The following is a 19191-nucleotide window of genomic DNA, read 5'->3' on the forward strand; positions in this document are numbered from 1 at the left end:
TGGGGCTGGGGGAGCAGCGTCATTATTTCCTGAGAGCACCTTTGGAGGATGACAGACAGCAGCTCTGCCCGAGGACAAAGGAACCCCAAACATGATGAGAAGTGCCAGGGCAGTGGTGGGATCCAGGGGGGCAGTGGACCCTCAGCACCAGCCCCACTGTGACAGTGCCAGCACAGGGGACACTCACAGTCTGCAGTGCTCCTGCAGCCTGGGTGACTCAGCTGAGGGAAGGGCAGTGCAACTGGGCTTCAGAACAGCAAAAACACCTTTCTAGAACCAGAATCAGTGACACCATTCCCTCTTCCTGTCTCCCTCTGTGCTTGGGTAGCTGACTGAGCCAGGATAGCCCCATGTCAGGCGATAGGAGTGTGGTTGCCCCTTTATTCTGCTTTTCTGCTTCTCCCTTCTCTGTTCATAGTTAAAGGCATAATTCTCTGTCATATCTGGCTTGGCAGCATGTCAGGAGCCTGTGCCAGGCAAAGTGGGAAGTGAGACTAAAGGATTTCCTTTACACATTCACTCAATGCAAAATATTCTCGGTATTCACCAGATTGGTTTGCATTTGCCCTTGAAAATGCTCCTCGTGCAGAAAACTCTCACCCACCCCTGCTCACCTGGCCTGAACCTCCCCAAGACTGGACTAAGGTCTGGCTGTTCCCTGAGTGCCTCCAGCTCCATTCCAGTAGCAGGTGGGAACCCGAGGGCAGCATCCCATGGAGTGCACACAACAAGCAGACAAATGAAGAAGGAAGGGTTTTTTGCAAGACAAGTCAGTATAAAAAGGCATTTATTCCTTCTTTATAGTTCATTACAGCTGAAACGAGGCTTTTCTACTCAGAAATCATATGCTTGGAATCCTTTCTAAAAGTGCTATGAGCTCTCTTCCATCTAATTTTGGAACAGATATATTCACATTGCTCCTGCTGCGCTTTGTTGTGTCCCAAAAGGCTGACAATCTGCTGGCAGGAACTGCAGGAAAATGCAAGTAAACCCAGATAAATGGTGGTTATGGTGAGGCAGCGTTTGTCACAGGCCTGGGGCAGGTGAGCAGTCACTAACCTGTCCTGTGGCACCAAACTGAGAGCCAGATCAGCCCAGGGATGGAGGTTCCCACTGCACTGTGTCCCCACCCCATCATGTCCCCCCTTCACTGTGTCCTCCCAGCACCACGTCCCCCCACTCACCCCCTGTGCAGTGAATCTCAGCGAGGCTGGCTTACCCTCTCCTCTGCAATCTCTCTCCTGCTCTTTAAGGGTGTTTTCAGCCAGTTCCTCAACTGCAACACAGTGTGTGACACTGCCCTGCCCTGCCAGGGGACAGGAGTTGTCTGATGCCATCATTGGGGTCACTCTGAGGGGCAGCTGTGTGTCCATTTGGCATCTGTGCTGTGCAACGTCCCACCAATGTCTTGTGCTCACTGCTCTGGGGTTCTGATCCCTTCTTCTGGGGTTCTGATCCCCTGTATTCACTGCTCTGGAGTTCTGATCCCTTGTTCTGGGGTTCTGATCCCCTGTGTTCACTACTCTTTGTGCAATGTATATATTTATTAGCCCTGTGTTGAGCAGTTTAATGAATCCAGGCCTTTAGGGAGAATTAACAGTGTATTAACGCCGCATCTGAAAAATTAAAGGAATAGTCAAGCAAATTTCTTTTTATTGACTTTTAGCGAGCCATTTAATCCAAACATCTCGTTAACTGCAGTATAACGATACTCTGTAATGGGTTCTGCAGTAAGAACAATTAGCTTTGCAATTAGCACAAGAGTGAGAGCTCTGCAACCGCCTGCACTTGGCGCGGGGCCGCCAGGAGCACGGGGAGGGAACAGCAGCATTGCCATGGGCACGGGAGACTGCTGGACTTTGGGCACCAATAACATTCCTCCTCTTGCTCTGACGTCCCCAGGGATCAAGGGGTGGGGGTGAAGCTCAGCTGCTCGGGGTCACTTATTCCTCCTCTCTCCCTGGCATTGATCGCTGTGATTTCGGGGTGAACCACAGAGCCATCATCATCTCATCTCTCCCTGCCCAGCCCAGGGCCTCCCATGGCAGGGGCAGGATGGGTGTGGGGCAGGGCTGGGCTGGCAAGAGTGGCCACTGTGGTGCAGGGATGGAGAACCCACTAGTGGTACCGTGCCTACCCCAGGGATGCTCCTGGGGGGCTCTGGTGGCTGTGTGTCCAGGCAGGCTGCACATCCCAGAGCACAGGGAGATGTTTGTGATTCGGGGATTTTCTGTCAAAGGGAGAGTGTCTCTGTGGCTGCCCTCAAGCCCATTTCTGGGAGAATATCCACCTGGGACTGTGCTGAAGCGTGGGATGAAATGGCTATCCATCACTCTGGGCCTGCTCTGCCTGGAGCTTCTCTTCCTTGGAAAACTGAAGACGACAAGGTTTGACATCTCAGGCTATTGAATAAATAATAACCATCAAAATGTCAGCATTTAGGTTTTATTTAAATCTCCTCACCAACAACACTAACTTAAACTTTATGATGCACCATTACAGCCTCTGAGAGCGTTCCGCCTGCCAAACAATATGTTCCATGAAAACTGATATAATCTGCTTGTTATCTGCAGCACTGCCTTGTAGTGGGGCTTTATTGATTTTCTGCACAATCACAGTAAAAAGCCTTTTTTTCCCCTCTAGTATCTTTTTATGATTCTGGAGGATTTGTTTCCGCTCATCTGTCATTTTTCACCCACTCATATCTCGGCTGGTTTATAATGGTAAGAAACCACAATCACTATTTATTTATTGAACCACATTAACAAACAGAAGCTGACAAGGAGTGGAGACAAGGAGAACCCCCCCAAGCTGCATGGGCAGACAGACAGACACCCAGACAGACACCTTGCAAGGGTCCCTGGAGCAGGAGAGGGGCTCTGGCAGCAGCTCTGTCACCCTGGGAGGTGTTGGCCCACGCAGGGGTGACGTGCTGGGGGACAGAGCTGTGAGGAGGAGTGTGCTGGGGAGGCACCTGAAGGAGGACTCAGGCTCTGCTGAGGCAGGTTTGTTGCTGGTGTTGTGTCTCTGCCTCTGCCACGTGTCCTAGGACGGGGCACGGCTCTCTTGGAGTCCCCACTCTCAGGGGGAAGGGTCGCAGTTCTCCCACGGAGAATGGGGGTGTGGGGGGGCTGGTGAGTGACAGAGGGTGTCACAGAGGAGGTTCAGTTCAGCCACTGGCGTTTGGAGCTGTCCCTCCTGCAGAGTGAGTGTCCCCCTGCTTGTGCTCGTGCCCTGCTCAGGGACCTGTGGCCTGGGCCCCGTCCTCGCTCCATCTCCAGCAATAATCTAAAGTCAATTTGCTGTAACAGTTGAGAATGTTCCCTTTGATGGATTCCTGTTTGCCTTTAATTTGTTACAAGATGATGAGACTTAGAGGGAATGTTGGGCTGTCAGGAAAGTGTGCTCTCAGACACTTAAATTTGTGAACTTTGATATCATCGACTGAGGCATTTTCCAGGGACTCTCTTCTAACTGCCAGCATTGTCACTGCTGGGTTTTCTGTCTATGTCACATTTTCTATGGCACCTGAATATTTTACATTTAGGGAGTGTACCTGTGCCTTGGTGAGATTTACATGCTTTGAAATGTCACTTGCCATATGTTGCCATGATTATTATGAATTACATTCAGATGAAGAGCAGCTTCTCCCAGGTCTGCAGCGGCAGACCTTTGCACTTCACGGGATGCCAAAAATTAAATGGCATTATTAGTGCCATTAAATGGCAGCAATAAATAAACCTCCCCTCTGCCCAACCAGGCACTTGCTTCATTTCAAGCATCTGGTCCCCTCTGAGCTGAGGCCTTGGACTCACCGGGGCCATGGCAGGGCTCAGCAGGGATGTTCATCTCCAGTAGCACTGGGATCCCGGGCTGGGGGGCCAAATAACACAGCAGAGCCATCACCTCAGCCCAAGGCAGCAGCACAGGAGCACCAGCATGGAACAACACTGTCTGCTCAGGCAGGGGAAGCTGGAGCTCAATGCCAGGCCCAAAACTGGCATGGTTTTCCTGCTCTTCCCCCCCCAGTTTTGCTGCTGCTTCCCTTTAAAGCAGGCAAGGATACAGAAGGGAAAAAATCCCTTTGCCATTTCTGAGAGTTATGAAATAATCAGGTGGCATTTCCCTTCATCGCTACTAATCACAAGAGCAAGCTCTCACAAAGAATTAGTTTGCACTAAACCTTTTGTAAATCTCCAAAGCCACAGATGAGAGGTCGTAGAACTGGAGATTATGACTTTTAAGTTCAATTCATTACCTCAAATTAGCATCAAAGTGCACAGCCCTGTAAGCAGAGCTCATGGCACAGCCCCTGTGCCTCTGGTCTGGGGAGGCAGAGCAGGTTTGAGGAGAGCAGGGCTGGAGAGGAGCAGTTCATGTTGGAGTGCATTCCAAACAGTGTCCTCTCTCCTGCTAGAGCAGATCATTGTGTTATTAGGCAAAATAGATTTTAGAATTGATTTATCACTCCCTTTGGAGAGGTTTTGCTGCGCGGTTCCGTTTAAGCGGAGCTGCCAGCCCGGGCATGGGAGCTGTGTCCCTGCAGCACTGTGAGCAGAATGACCCAGGCAGGGAAGAAAATTCAAGAGTTATGATGACACACAGATTAGAGCTGTGCTGCCCTCCTGATGCTTTCTGGGGTTTTAGTGCAAGGGTCACCACCTACTTGAGCATCTTCTGCTGCTCATGAAGTGCTCCTGCTGACACCCCCCTGCGCTTCAGCCTCTGTGTGAGGGGAATGGGGCTGGCCAGGCCCCCCTGAGGAGTTTGACAATGGCAGAGGGGCACCATGAGGGTGCAGGGGGCTGGGTGAGAGATCCTGGTCCCTCCAGACCACATTCCAGAAAGGCTTTTCCAAAGCAGCTCCTGCAGGCAGGGAGGCAGCCGTGGAGCCGCTCACTGCAGAGCACTCAGCCTGAATCAGAGGCCATGGCAGTGTGGGGAAGGCCCAGCCCTTCCTCTGTGCCTTCAATCAGGTGATGCTCCAGTGAGCCAGAAACTGAACTGCAAAACCCATTAGATCCAGCAAAGACAGGGGCAGACTCCTGCTCACACCACAGACAGAGCTGTCTCCCTGGACCGACCCACTGCCTCCCCTCCCAATCCTGTTCTCATCCATTTTTCATCACCCTGGCAGTGCTGGGCTGCAGCCACATCACAGTGTCCCTGGAGCAGGGCTGGGATGGGCTGTTCCACCTCAGTTTTGGAGCAGACTGACAGGGGAAGGGAGTGCAGGGCCTCTAGCCCTGGGCACAGGCCAGCAGGGATGTTTCCAGGCAGGCTCCTGGGATGTGTCCTGTGCAAGAGGTCCAAGGGCTGGTCCCCAGGTGCCACCTCATGCCCCAGACCTTGCACCCAGTGCAGTGGGGCCAAGCCCAGGTGCAGCTGGGAGGGCAGTGGGGGATCAGGACCCGAATCCCCCGCGCCCCCCACCTGCCTGCACGAGGGCACACGTCCCCACGGCAGCAGTGCAGTAACAGTCCATTAATTATGCCATTTAATTAGATGACAAATATTCCTATTTCAGTAATGACTCTGCTCGTGCTGCATTTAGCTCCTCGCGCTGCAGTGACGCAGCCTCCGCCCGTTCGCTCCCTCCTAATGAACAACCACTTAGAATTTTAAAAAGTGGAGAATATCTTTCTGAGTTAATTAGCTTGAAATTAGCTTAATCACAGCTCATTTAAACTTATCTAAACAACAGCATGAGGAACTCTAGGAAAACTTGGGCTCAGTCTTACTCAGCTTTCCACCCAGCGATCTGGCCGGACGGGGGTTTTATGCCTCTGTGTCAGACTGATTTGAATATTAATTGTCTGTGACCTGATGCATTCAGCTCATGCAGATCCAGCCCACAATTACTTCACTTACCTGCTCTGCCTCCTGCAATAGTTGTCAGGAATAATGAATTAACCCTGAATTTGATCCTGAACAGAGAAACGTCACGCTGGAAGAAGTTTATTATTTCATGTGCTTTTCAGGGTTCCTGAACACGATGCTAAGATCTGATCAATTGAACATCTGGGTTTCCTGGAGGCTGAGGCAGGATCATGCAATATTTACATCAATATTCTGAGATCAAAGACAGCTTCGAGTCTTGGAAAAAAACTACGTGCAGAGGGATAAAATGGAGTGGAGGAAACCAGAGCTGAAATCCAAGTCAAGCCCTGTCCTGTCCAGAGAGAGCCAGGCAGGGCAGGACGTGGGGAGATCCCTCAGCGCCGTGGGGAACCACCAGGACATGGGTACCATCAAAAGGACACAGGGGAGGCAGCAGGATTTTCTTTCTTCAGAAGGAGCAGATAACGTTGCCAGCCCAGCTCCTGGAGGAAACAGCTTCTCTTTCTGTACATGGTTGGTGTTGGCAGCTGTTGTATCACTGAGCTGAGCAAATGCCCCTGCCCCGAGGGGCCAAGGGGTGGAGGCCAGGGGGCTGAAGGGCAGAAGGGCCGAGGGGCCAGCAGCCTTCCAGCATCTGTCACAGAGTGAGGACACACCTATGGCAGGTTCTGGTGCTGCTGTCACAGAGCTCTATCGTTCCCCTGCGCTGGTGGGGCCTGGGATCACCTGCAGGGTTTCTGGGTTCAGATTCAGGATGTCTCAGCCTGGATGTGCTGGGGAGCCAGGGGGTGCAGGAAGGGACCCATGGGATCCTGGGATCCCCTTGGCCCAGTGTGGAGAGTGATAGCACACCTCAGGAGTTCGTTGTCCCAAACCACCATGTTTCTAACCTGCTCTTAGCTCCAACTTCAGAGGGAGGCAGACCTTTTAATGCCAGATTTCAGCTTCCAGAGCGAGTTCCGCAGCACGTTCCCCCCGCAAGCAGCTGGAGCTGCCTGGTGGCAGGAGATGCTGATGGCAGTGCCAGCCCGGCTGCCGCTGCAAACATGCAGGAGAGCAGAGAAAGGTGAAGGCAGAAACCCTCAGAGATCTCATTAGCAGGAAGAATCCTCCAACTGCTGCCACATGGTTGTCAAAGCCTGGCCTGCTCGGGGCTCAGGCACCGCAGAGAACCGTGGGCTGGGGACACACGGTCACCTCGACCCGAGAGCTCTGGGTGCAGGTTGGACCTGAGCATGCCCTGAGCTGTGTCACAGCCCACTGCCCCTTCCCCCCTGCAGAGATGGAAGAACACCCATCCAAACCCTCTGCAGAGCAGCTCTTCATGGAATCAGAGGTGGAGCACAGAGGCCCCTGTTTCAGCCCCATTACACCGGGCTGAGAAATGTTCTGCTGAGGATGAGGGGCAGCTCCCCCCAGCATGTTCTGCTGAGGATGACAGGCAGCTCACCCAGGTACCTCTCTAATTGCAGGTTTGCTGCATGAGTGGATTATTTCCATGGTGCCAGTACTTCCCAGAAGCAGCTCCCTTCGGGGACACTCTTATTTCCCATATCATGAAAAATGTAACTGGTGTTTAGGGCCTGTTTCAGCACTCTGGTATTTGTGCCACTCTCATTAGCCGTAGGAGGGAGCGTTGTGCTGCACCAGGAGTGGAAGCGACTCCTGTGTTTTTAAATCAGACACAGTATCAAAATACTTCAGGGCTCCTTCAGCAGAGAAACAAACACCCTCTGCCCACTGCAGTGATACTTGGTCCCTCTGGCTTAGTCATTTACTCTGCAGTTAGCAACAAGGTGAATTTTAATTCCAGACCATTTTTTCAGCTCTGCTGCTCCTCGTGTGTGCTGTGTCTAATAACAATGCGAGCCATATGGTGCCTCCAGCACTGGGACTGCAGCCATGGGGTAACAGATGCAAAATGGCCCAAGATAATAGATGGAAAAGTTTGTCTTCTCACTTTTGAGGAGTTTGAAGAGCTACCAAACACAGCAACATGAAATATTCAGCAAATTAAACATGGCAGGGATACATAAAGGCCAGCCCTGCTGGAAATTATTTCTTCTGGGAACCCTTTCTAGGACACTTTGGAGACACAGCTCCAGAACTGTGCCAGCAGGATGCTGAGTGACAGGAGCTGCCTGAGAGCAGTCTCCCTCATGGATTCTTTCAGGAACTGCCCAAAAAGCATCCATCAGAGCCAGGTGGGCAGGGCCTGGAGCAGGGAGAGGTGTGAGATGGCACCCCAGGGTTCTTCTCTTCCCTGGATTTGAAACTCCCTGAGGCTTTGTTGCCTTTTCCCACCCAGATGCCGGCCTTGCCTCCAACACACAGCCGAGCTCTGCAGGGTCCTGCCTCACCCAGGCAAGCAGATCTCATTTTCCAAGAATTTCCAATCCCATTGGCTCAAAATAATAGAAGCAAAATGAAAATAAGATTGTAAGGGATAACTTTTCCAGCTCCTGCAAAAAGCAGAGCTGGTAAAGGACAAGTCAGAGTGGTTCCCAGCCCATGTCAGCACTGGGCTGAGACCACCCCAGGGCTTGGCTTTGCTGCCTGCTCTGGCTGCACACTCTGAGCTGCTCTGACACAGGGAAAGGAGGGGACTGGAAGGCAGGGCTGGAATGCCAAGGGAAATGGTGTTCTCAGGTTCATTGTTCTCGGTTCATTGAGTGGTGAAGAGCTGGGATTGCTCATTGGAAAGGCATTAAAACTCAAGTTACAAATGACTGCAGAGTTCCACAAATGTGTGTGTGTCGTCGTCCCCGTCCCCCCCCCCCCCGCTGAACAGTTATTCCGTTATTGATTTGCATTAAACAAGTAGATAAATACTTAATCTGAACAGCAGCAGCACTCTCATCATAAAGTGAATTAGTGCCTAAAGTGTCTCTGGCTCGTTAGCAGACTCGGAGCTGTGTCCCCGCTCCCAGGGCTGCAGCCAGGGCTGTTCATCACCCACATCCCTCGGGCCCCCCGTGCTGCAGGACAGGGCAGGGTGGCAGTGGAGCCACAGCCAACTTTATGGGCCATGGGGAGCAGGAGCAGGGGGGACACAGCTGCTCCCACCGATGGGGGCTGGGGCATCTCCTGGCCTGCCTCCCCTCCCCACCTGGGGCCTGTGGCTGGAATCAGCTGTAATGAAGGGTGGGATGCCAAAAGAAGGGAACAGCTGGATCCCTTCCTGAAGCTTCTTCTTGAGTCCTGGGGGCTGTGCCGGGGTGCTGGGGCCAGCCCACTCCCCACCAGTGGCTCTGCAGAGGGGTGTCCCGAGCTCCTCCTGTGTTCTGTCCCACCCTGGTGGGTCACGTCCCTCTGTGGCACTGGGGCAGGCACTGGGCTGCTGGTGGAGGCCATCAGGGCTGGCAGGAAGGCCACGGATGGAGGCATGAGAATTGTAAATAGTGTTAAAAGGTAATTAAGACTTTGGACAACTTTCTCATTACAGGTGAGAACAAATATTGATAATGTTCTTCCTGGCTATTCTCCTGTGGACAGATTTTCTGCAGGAAAGCAACTGAGCAAGCATATTAAAAAAATCCATTCTCATCATCCCTTTTCACATCCCATCTCCCTCCAGGGCGCCTCCTCTCCTCCCATCACCTATCAACAAACAAACAGTTTGGCTCTAATTGCGAAGGACAAGTGTTGAAGTCGGGAGCTGAGGGCCCAGCGAGATGGATGGGCAGGGGGGGATGTTCTCCACACCGACATCGTGTCCCAGCACGGGGCGGGAACAGTCTGGGCTGATTTACTTTAGATTTGAGCTGGGAGTAAATTGGAAGACATGAATCATCTTGACGCAGACGCTCCGGAGATGGATTACCTGGCTTGGCAGCTTGTTCCTCTCTTTCCTCAGCCACGCTTCTCTCCCTTCAGTGAAGTTTCATTTCCCAGACACGGGAGGTTCCTGCTCCAAGCCTGTGCTCCAGAGGGCCTCATACCACTCTTCCAAGTGCTTCCATAGCCAGGCTGGACCAGCAGCTGCCAGAGTGATTCCCTTGGGTGATTCCCCCCGGCTGGGAGCTGGTGTGCCCCTCCAGACAAAGGCCTGGGGCTCCCTGCTTTTATCTGGCATCTCCAGACTGTCAGCCACAAATAGCTTTGGGCTGAAATAGTGTTACATTAGTTCTGTCTCCCATGTAAGCAGCTGCAAAGTGCTTCTGACCTCTTTCTGCCCAGGCTGCCGTGGTGTTCAGCACATCCCTTTCGAACTTCTTCCCCCCAGGAATCATCTCTTAAGACACAGAGCTGAGAGCAGCCACGTGCAAGGAGCAAGCTCCTGCCAGGGCTGGATGGCTACTGCCCCTTGTTGGCAAGTGGCTTTTGCCTCCTCCATCAGTCACCCTGTGGAAAGCAGAGCTGAAAGCACAAGGAATGATGCTGCTTCACATTTTATTCACCAGGCAGAGGGACTCTCTCCCACTGTGATCTCTGTGGCTCCAGCAAGGGGCAGTGCACCAAAGAGAAATGCTCAACTCGCTTGTGTGATGCTGCAAGGCAGGACTCAGCCCTGCTCTGGCCAAGCAGGCCTAAATCCTCAGTTAAATAAGGTCCCAACACCTTCCCACCTTACAGAATTCAGCACTTCACTCCACAAATTATGAGCTAAACAGGCAAATAAGCCCCATCCTGGTTCTGCAGTGATTGCTGCAATCAGAGCCCAGCTCAGGCTGGTTCCCAGGGACTGTAAATCCTGAACTCTGCAGGCACAGCCCCGGTTGATAGTGAGTGATTAGCTTTAATTCCACCTCTTCCTCTCTTTAAGACAGTTCATCTGGAGCCCCCACGGTGTTCCTCCCAGCTCTGCTGATCGTGGCCCTGCACTGGAGCAGCAGCCCCTGCCCTCCTGCTCCCGCTCAGCCACCTCCAGCCCCCTCCTTGCTTTCCTTCTTGTCTCCAGTTTAACTTCTGCTGGAGTTGATTTGTTCTTGGTGGGAGGGGATTTTGAAGCAGGAGGAAATCTGGGGAAGGAAGCAGCCCTCTCCTGAAGGGTCCCAGTTGAGCCCTCCACCCTGGGTGAGCTGCTGCTCCGGGGCAGGTACATTTTGGGACCTCTCCTGCCGCTCACAGCTGGGATTTCCCCCGCTGTCCCCTGAAGCTGCCATTCCCAGTCTGCCTTTGCCATTCCCCAGTGTTTCCACCTGGCCTTTGGGGCTCTGGGGCCCATCTGAGGAACATGAGGTAAGAAGCAGGTTTGTTTGCATTTATTTTTAAGACGAGTGGATTTTTGAGTGCAGCTTTGCTTCCTCCCTCCTCTGCATCCCCTTCTCCAGATCCCTTTGAACAAATCATTCCGTTTGCAGAGTCCTGTTGTTTAATTTTGCCGATTGCTGAGTCTCAACCTCCCATTAATTGCTTTTGCCCGCCTTTGTGCATTCCGTTAAATGAGAAAATGCCACACATAAAATTTTAATTTTGAAAGCCGCCTTGTTTGTTTTATATTCAAATTACCCACGCCGTGCCGGCCCGCAGAAACAGACGCTTTCTCATTTCATTAAAAACTCTTTGTGATGATAAAAAGCAGCAGAAATGAGATAAAAAGTGGTGTTTCCTTAAAGGCACATGAAAGTGAGAGAGATAAATGCCATGTATTGTAGGGATCAAATCCAGCACAAGGCTGCGAAGCGGCGATACCGGCGAGGAGGCTGCGCTGGCGGCAGTGCAGCAATAGCTCCTCTCCCAGGGCACTGTGGGCTCTGCCTGGCCTGGCCTCTGTCACCCACTGCTGCTGCCATCCCCTCTGTCACCCACTGCTGCTGCCATCCCCTCTGTCACCCACCACTGCTTCCATCAGGGACCTGCAGCGAAGCACCCGGGAGGCCTCCGGCTGTCTGTGTCTCCAGCCATGGATCCCTCCAGCCCTGTGTGTCCCCAGCCCTGCCGATGGCCAGCACGGTGAACCCATCACCACGTCCTCAGGTCAGTCCTGAAGCTGCCCTGGCACTGCACAGGTGGGAGGGGATCAGTGCCCAAAGTGAGAAGGGCAGAGAGGCCGTGTGCTGCTGGTGGGTGGGTACAGGGCAGAGGGACCAGCTCCCTCCTCTCCAGCCCCAGCTTTCAGACCTGGTGTGTGAGTACACATGGGGGATTTAAGCAGCTTCTCGGGAGGGACCCTCAGAAGGACTGAAGCCCTCAGCAGCCCCAACCACTCTCCAACAGCTGCTGGTCATGACAAAGCTCACTGTTAAGCAAACTTTGTGTCTTCCCTTGCTCTGGAGCAGATGTGACCACTGGGCACAGAGACCCACACAAAGGGGGCTGAGGCCCGTCGAGGCTCCTGTGCACTGGGAGTTGTTCACTGATCCCTTGGGTGCTCAGTGTTCCTATATTTATTCTGCTGAATGGGATCTGTAAATCAGCACAAATGAAGAACAAACTTCCAGCTTCAGACTTGATTGCTTCGCTTCTATTTTTTTCCTCATCCCTTAACATCAAAATGAGTTCTTTCTACTTGATTTTCAATATTCCTCAGCAGTTGCTGAATTGCTATTCAGTTTTACACAATTTTTCCACCCACTGCAGTTTTAAAGGTCATTTAATTATTATTACAAAGAATTACAAAAAGATAGCAAATTGTTTAAATGCCTTAAGCTGCATCAGGTTATTAGCATGGATTTTTTTACAGTCATGTTAAATGGATCAGTATTTACAGCTCAGGAGCCTTTGCATTGTGCTGTGTCACCCGGTGAGGCTCAGGGAGCAGGGCCAGCCCAGCAGCACTGCGGCAGGAGCTGCTCCACTGCTCCCTCCAAGAGTAGGAAACGACATTTCTTTGGGAATTTCAGACCCCTGATTCCCACAGCATCCCCCTCCAGGAAGCACCAGGGTGGCTCTGCAGACTCTGCCACAGGACCACGGGGATCGGGGCTGTGCAGGAGCAGCCTGGGAGGGTGATGACAGCAACATCCAGAAACTGAGGCTGCTGTCAGGGCACTGCCCCTCCTGAGGACTCAGAACAGGCTGCTGGGTCACTGCTCTTTGTGGTTCTCGAGGAGCTGTTTTCCCTTCATTTCATCAACACGTTAATGAGAGTCTCTGCTAAGGCAAACCTAAGTGGGAACCAAAATCCAGCCTCCTGTTTTCTTGAGAACACGTTTCCTACCAAAATGCAGTTACTGCTGGTAAAGAGGCAACATTCCACCTTCCCAGAAACACTGCATGGATCAAGAAGGAAGAGAAGGATGTGCTGCAAACAAGCAGGATCACAAACAGGGATGGGGGTGAGGCACACCAGATCCACCTCCTCCTCTCAGCAATCGGAACCTGTTGGTATTTACTGTAGAGAGTAAATTATAAACCAAAAGACAAGTTCTCATTTCTGCACATCAGATTGGACAGACAAGCCCAGCAATGAACTTGTCAGCAGGACTGAAGTGACATTACCCAGCCTTAGCCTCTCATTCACCTGCTCTCTGCATCACATCATCCTTCTCATCCCAAATGCTCATTCTGCAAAGATGAGACAATTAGTGGGAATATTGGATTAAACTGTAAACCCTCACTCAGGCCTCTAGGTGGAAGGCTGAGAAAGCAGATCTGATTCTTAGAAGAGGGGGAAAACTCCCAAAGAGAAAAACTAAAATGCAATCACTCCTTAGCCCCTTTTCCTTGGTGTCAGCTGTGAATCAGGTGTGTGGGCTTGGAGGATGTTGAGGGCTGGCAAGGTCTTAACTGAAACCATCTGACAAACAGACCTCAGATCCCACTTGCTAAATATTGTGTCTCATGAGTCTCCGCTCCAGAAGCTGTTTTGCAATAAATGCATCACTCCTGCGCACGGTTGAGTAAAAGTGGAAAGACAGGCTGGGGCCGGGCTGGGCTCTCCCACCGTGCCACAGCAGCAGGACTGGGATTGGGGCTGGGGGTGGCAGGGACCGAGTGCCGGCCAGAGCACCCTGAGCGTGGTGCTGTGCCAGAGGAGCTCCCTGTGGCCCGGGCACCACACGAGTCCCCACTGCCCAGGAGCAGGCAGAGCTCGGCCCTGCTCCAGCCCCACGCCTGGCGCTGGGGAAATCCCCAGCCAAAGGGAGCGAAAGCACGGTCTTGCCTCACTCTGCTGGGCTGCTCTGATAGCAGTGGGGCAGAGGGAGAGGCCGGTCCTGGTTGCTGTGCTGCGTCCTGTGCGTTGCACAACTGCTGCACGGTGTGCTGCCCTCGGCACCTGACTGCTCAGTCCTTGGCCATGCTCGTGGGCATCCTCCAGGCATTGGGGAGCGACCTTTCCCCTGATGTGTGGGGCAGCGAACACCTTGTCCAGTCGTTGCCTGAGCAGGTAGGAACACCTTCTGGCCCCTGCCTGCCACCACACTGACACCTCCTGAGTCATATCAGATCGCCTGTGACATCACGGGAGCCGAGCGGAGCTCTGGCTGTTTGTCTTTCTGCCCCGCTGACACACATCCGTCCCGGGGGGCGGGGGGAGCCGGCGCTGCCCCACATTGCGCAGCAGGCGGGGGTGGCAGGGCCAGCACGGCCCCCACACCGACACAGCCCCTGCCCGGGTCCGCGCTGACCCCGCGCCCCTCCCGGGAGAAGGAGGAAATGAGTTTCCTGACCGGCAATGTGTGCTCAGAGCCAGGACCTCCCTTTCCTAACAGAAGCATTGGGGAAAACCAGCCTGTATCCCCAGGGATTCGTGATGAGCCCACTTAGCTTTGGGAAGCTGTCCAGGACTTAACCCTTGGGTTTGGAACTTCAGCAGGGCTCATGAGGGGAAGACTGGAGATGTCCTTCCCTAACCTCCTGGGTGCCCAGAGCAAACACTCCTGCTCTGCTTTCAGTTCCTTAGAACAAAAACTGCTTCCCAGATGGATGTGACTTCTCAAGAGGTATTTGCTTAGCAATAGGCATAAATCTTCTGCTCTTCACATTGCTCAGGGTGGGATAAAATATTCTGTGACTGTCTATTTAAACATCTTACGTTAATACCATGAAGTGTTTGTTCGACTTCTATTATTCTTTTAGCTCTGAAGTAGCAAATGCTCCCAGGCATGTCAGAGTACAGCAAATCCATGGCTGCAGACACTGCATCCAAACTAAACTGGGGCTGAGCAGGCAGGGATGTTTTTGGATAAGGGGCCTGCTGACATTTTCCGGCAGAGAGGCTGTGGCTGGGAAGGGCTCAGCAAAACTGTAAATGTTGTTGCCACAGACACTTGCGCAACTGCTCGGTTTTTCCCACCATCATTTATTACTTCAGTCTGTTGCTTCTCTCTCCTCTTGAGCCAGCTGAGGGAAACCCGAGGTTGCCCGGTGAGCCAGGAGCACAGCTTTGGAACAGAGAAGGGGTTGCCAGAGTGCGGATGCTCTGAGTGCTGCTGTTTGACACGAGGTGAGCACAGAGGAGAGGAATCACCAGATATTAAATCCCTTATTCATCCTGGGCAGGGACAGGAGGACTTTGGTGCAGGGGTCTGGGGGAACCACTTTCTCAGGCCCAGTCAAGACCCCGTGCAGCCCTTGGGACACCCTGGATGATGGTGAGGCTTCTGCTGCCTCCGTCACTTCAGCTCTCAGCAATAACAGGTTTATAGCCCAAAAACCCCCAGGAGGTTGGTTCTTTTCCTTGACGAAAGCACAACAGAAAAAAAATTGTCAGGGTGTGCCCAATCCATCTGTCACTGAGGAAATAAGCCCGTCCTATAACTTAATGCCATCAATCACTAAGACCAAAGGTAGAGATCAAGGCTGCTTACTTGGAGGAGTACCTAAGGCCGTGTCTAGTCAGGAACACAGTGACAGCCAAATAAATTTCCCTGGTGTGGTCCCTCAGGAGCCTGTGCACTCCTCCAGAGCTCAGAAACATGCCTGCTCCGCTAGGAGCCCTCAGGCTATGTAGGGAGTATGTTACTCTGCAGAGCACTTACGAGGATCTCCTTAAAAGCCAGGGAAAAAGTTCAAGATAGAATGTTTCAGAGAAAAACCCATCTACTTGTCTGCAGCTGCACAAGAATCCCAGACTGGTGGGTGAAGGCCGTGCTGGCAGGACCATGAGCAGAGTGATGGGGACTGCGGGCACATGGGCTCAAAACACGAGCTCTGCATCCTCGGTGAGCTTCTCCTCTAGTCCTCGCTTGGTACGTTTTCTTTCTTTCTGAGGAGACCTCAGCTCCCTTTTCTCCTCTGGCATCACTCTGGCAGGTATCACTGGGGAGGCTGGGAGCTCCTGCCCAACGTGTGTGCAGGAGTGACCTTCCCCCCGGTGCCTCCGCCGGGCACCCGTCCAACCCGGGGCGATGCTCGGCTGATGGGATCTGCCTTGGGCAGCTCACCACGAGGCTGCCTCAGAGACGTCTCTGTCGAGGCCAGCCAGAGCAGCAGATGGTCTCTCAGGCAGCATCTCCATGAACCTGAGTGGTTGTGCTGTGAAAACAAACTGCCATAAGCGGATGTTGCTCAGCTTTGCTTCCGGCATTGCTGCTCAACTTTCCTCATGAGGAATGGTGACCCTCTCCAAAGAAAGGGCATAAATCATCACTTGGTTTTTCCTTTAACTCCTGGATATGCTGAGTCCTGTGTAATAAATTATATTGCTCACTGTAAAAGAAAATCCAGAGGCAGCTCTGCCAGCCTCTTGAATCCCTGAGTTGCAGGATTCAGTTCATCCCCAGGAACACATTGGTTAATGCAGTGAGATGAGCCATCAGGTTGCTCCACAGATGAGCAAGGCATTTAGGACACCAAAGCTGTTGGGAACACATGGATCCCAAGGCAGCCATCCCAGCCCTGTCCCCTCCCAGAGAGGCTGAGGCATGAGCTCAGCTTGGAGCAGGTACTTGAGCAGGTACCTCACTGCTCAGGGCTTGTCTGCACAGGATTCTTAAGAAAGTTAAATTGAAGCAACTAAATCTAAAGTAGAGCATTAAAATTCTGTATAAAACTCATTCAGAATTAAAGTGGCCTTAATTCTGTTTAGTTTAGTCCCAAATGTTACTATATAAGGCCATTTAAATTATCTTTAATTAACATAATGGTCCCACATAGGCCATTATAAATGAGGTTTAATTAGCCCATTTTTAGAAGCGAGTTAGCTGCCTTGAGCTTCCACAGGAACGCAGCCAGGGCCACTTTGCTGACGGGGCTCCTGGTTGAGGCTGGTTAGCAGGAGTTTCATGGCACTGGCATGTCTTCCCAAGGAACTGGCACGAGGTCAGCTTCCTCCCCGCCAGCAGATAATAAGATTCTTGAATATCACCTATTTTGACTGTGTTAAATGTACGAGTGGGAGATGAAAGGCTTTGCCAGGGGACGAGCTCTTCCTTTAAAATCTGGGACATGGGAGTGGTAATCCTTAGAAAAATCCCTAGAAAAATGTGATGTCAGGATTTTATGAGACTTGTTCAGGAGCAAGGAACCAGGCTGGAGAAAAGCTGACACTGAGTCAGCAGAGAAGTGGATGGAGATGGAGGACTGGGAGGGACTGAGCCCATCCCTGGGACAGGGCTCCTCCTGTCACAGACCACCTCACTGTCCCCACTGCCTCTGGATGCTTTGGTTCATTTTTTACTTACTGGAATTCTCAGCTCAGGAGGATGAGATGCTGCTGCCCTTGATGCCCACCCTGAGGGCATCCAGCCTGGGTCTCACAGGCTCCTCCCTGGAACAGCCCTGTGTTCTCTTGGGCTGTGCTGGGGATTTCCACCTCTTTTCTTGTGGTCTCAGAGGCCTCGGAGGCACAAGCCCCGCTCAGCAGCCTGGCAGTGCCGGCTGATGGTCCATCCTGCCACAGAAAGGGGCAGTACAGCTGCCCAACAACGGGCACAGCACTGGCTGGAAAGAGCAGAGTCTCGTGCCTTGCACGTGGTGGTGAATGGCATTGGCACCTCTGTGATTCCAGCAGAGGCTTTGTCCTGGGAATCTCCATGTCCTCAGAAGCTGCAGCCTCCACCACTGCCCTTGCAGTGACAAAAAGAGCAGCACTTTCTGTTCAAGGTAGTTTGCAGACTCATGTGCCTGCTGTCACTGCTTTGCATAAATCAGGAGATCCAGCTTTGGGGTATTTCCTATGAGAAGCACATCTGTGGCCACACTTTCTGGTGCAATAGACTTTAGCCTGGAAGCAAAAGCACACAAACAATGCTAAATTCATGCTGACTGGAGTAGATTCCAAGGGAAAGAAGAGTTGGGAAAGCACCTACTTAAGAACTGAGTAAGGATATTATCGCTGATCTGAATCTCACTCTGTGTGTGTTACTGTTGAGTACACAGTGCGGTTTCAGACACGGCCAGAGACAAGGAAAAATGATTGTTTCGGGGTAACCACAAGGAAGATGAATGCAAATGTATTCCTGTAACTGGGAGAGTTCCTCACTCCCGAGTTGGGCTCTGGTACATGGCCCTAGGGAAGCAAATTTGCAACTACCTTCATTAAATTGTTTAGGGATGATTAATCAGAAGTCAGAGATGTGAAATTTTTGCACGTTGTGCAATGTTGGTTCAATCCCTGCAGTTCCACGCAGTCTGCAGGGGTGGTTTAGCGCCTGGCAGGGGACAGGTACTGGCAGGTGACAGACGCTTCCTGCCAGCGCTTATCTCCTCCACACGCCCGGCTTGATAAGCTGCTACTGGCTGAATCACGGCCACCTGCACCACCGGGATCCAAGTGGTGCAAGGGACGTGTGGCAGAGACTCGGTCCCCTCGAAGTGCATGGCTGGGGTGTGGCCCGTGCAGGCACCCTCAGGGCAGAGATGCTGCCACCACCCCGTGCTCTGCATGTCCATCATCAGGTCACTGGCTCTCCGCTGTCACCATATGCTGTGTCCACACACTGGTGGCTGGAACTGCAGCTCACACAGAACATAAAACCCCACAAAGCCCCATTGCCGACATGACCGAAGCTCGTGGCTGTCACATTCCTTCTGCTGTGCTCAAGGGGCCTGTGTGTCCCCAGGGGCCCTCAGGGCTGCGGGACTGTCCTTGCACCCGATCCCAGCCGCTGTCCCAGCCCCTGTCCCAGCTCCCCCTCCAGGGTCAGCTCGTGGGCCTGGGCCTTGTTCTCCTGACAGCTCCAGACACCCACCCCAGTGAGGGGCAGCGGGGCAGCCCCGCCTGCCCCACACACCCCACAGGGGCAGGGAACCCTCCCTTGGGAAGCACCACACGTGTGTTCAGAGCTCCGGGACTGCGTTAGCGTGTGACACCCACCCCCGGCAGGGACGGTGGGACTGAGAAAGGGCCAGGAACGGAATTTCCATGTTTTAACGTTTGTAACCAAGAGCTGGGAAATCCTCTGGGGGACCAGCTCTTGTGCCCCAGGACCGCCTGGGCTGGCTCGGGGCCCTGCGGGTCCCTCGGGGGGTCACGGGCGGCCCGGGAAGCAGAAGGGCACATTTCCCTACGGAGCTGCCCTG

The 19191-nt window shown here is 52.8% G+C and overlaps 1 long non-coding RNA gene across 1 annotated transcript; it reads left to right on the forward strand.

Moving 5' to 3' along the window:
* The first annotated feature begins 14303 nt into the window (after window positions 1-14303).
* LOC113959549 lies at window positions 14304-17559 on the forward strand. Its single transcript, XR_003531852.1, has 3 exons — window positions 14304-14669; window positions 15070-15172; window positions 15783-17559. It is a non-coding gene; the product is annotated as an uncharacterized LOC113959549 (long non-coding RNA).
* The last annotated feature ends 1632 nt before the right edge of the window (window positions 17560-19191 follow it).

Source organism: Corapipo altera, unplaced genomic scaffold (assembly GCF_003945725.1).
Source record: "Corapipo altera isolate COAL_440 unplaced genomic scaffold, ASM394572v1 297, whole genome shotgun sequence".
Lineage (NCBI taxonomy): Eukaryota > Metazoa > Chordata > Aves > Passeriformes > Pipridae > Corapipo > Corapipo altera.